The sequence below is a fragment of the Papilio polytes genome, unplaced genomic scaffold (assembly GCF_000836215.1).
Source record: "Papilio polytes unplaced genomic scaffold, Ppol_1.0 DF822610.1, whole genome shotgun sequence".
Taxonomy (NCBI): Eukaryota; Metazoa; Arthropoda; class Insecta; order Lepidoptera; family Papilionidae; genus Papilio; species Papilio polytes.
This window is the reverse complement of record NW_013526594.1, coordinates 1-1166: the sequence shown is the minus strand read 5'-3', so window position 1 is coordinate 1166 and position 1166 is coordinate 1. Positions and strand designations below refer to the sequence as shown.

The 1166-nt window shown below is 33.9% G+C and overlaps 1 long non-coding RNA gene across 1 annotated transcript; it reads right to left on the bottom strand.

Moving 5' to 3' along the window:
• Positions 1–6: 6 nt before the first annotated feature.
• Positions 7–1160, bottom strand: LOC106106011. Its single transcript, XR_001225772.1, has 3 exons — positions 1053–1160; positions 837–938; positions 7–91 (listed from the first exon to the last, which is right to left on the bottom strand). It is a non-coding gene; the product is annotated as an uncharacterized LOC106106011 (long non-coding RNA).
• Positions 1161–1166: the final 6 nt, after the last annotated feature.

Genomic DNA, 1166 nt, shown 5'->3' with positions numbered 1-1166 from the left:
GTCGCATTTACTATCACAATGGAACCATCCTCTCTGCCGACCACTAAACGGTTAGCAGCCAATAGATAGATGGATGCTGTTAACTTTATTTCTGAAAACAAAATTACGAGTACATGTTAAAAAAGTAAGGTTTAAACAAAAGTATATAGTTTTCATAATTCAAAATGGTTTAAAAGCCATAGTTTATAGTTAGAGATACAAAAATATAGAGGAGGCATGGTTGCAACTTCACTTGATACTTTTTCACATAATTTCAGTAACGCTATATAAAAATTATATTTAAATTAATTACCTATAGGTGTCATTAAATAACGTTTAAATGTTTAAATTTTGTAACAGTAATTAGTTTATTTTATAACTAGCTATTCCCGTGCGACTTCATCCGCATGTAATTATGAAAATTTTATTTTATTGTTTACATTTGTCAAATTAACATGACAAAATGTCAAAATGACATGACATTACAAACCTTAGCATTTTTTTTTCTTGATGTTGGCAGCAACTTATGGTCTCTTTCCCACATTAAAGTTTTTATCTAAAATATTTACCCCCTAAGTTTAACGGCGTGAAAATATATAGCCTAAGCCGTGACGTCAGTGTAGGGCTTTTTATTAAAAAAAGAATTATTCAAAAATATGCTGTAAATGCTGACATCTTAGGCAACAAAGAAGTGTGAAAGGTGGAGCTTATTATAATTTTGTAAAATGTTTCATTACAAGGAAATGAGGTGAAACTAAACTTGACAACCGATATAGTAGCTTTCAGAGAAAGTACCGATGAAAAAATATGTCTCGTCCATATATGTTTTCAATATCTATGTTCATAGTATATCATACCTTGTTCATCTGGATGACTCAATTGGTCCAATATACCGACAGGGCTTGGGTTCATCTCCTCCCAGGCCATATCTAAACTTGTCATTACAATTGGGGCATGCGCTGAAATTCAAACAGATAATATAAACAACAATATTTTAAGGTACTATGAATGGAAACGATTTCACGCATAATTCAAACGAGTTCTCTCTTTACCCACTCATCAAGAACACTCACAAGGTAACTGGTTGAGGACTGGCGTGACAGCCTGGTCTACATTCCATAGTGATACAACTCCAGCGGAGTCACCACGGAGCAGCAGCCTTCGTTGTTTTCCACCCACTGATGTCG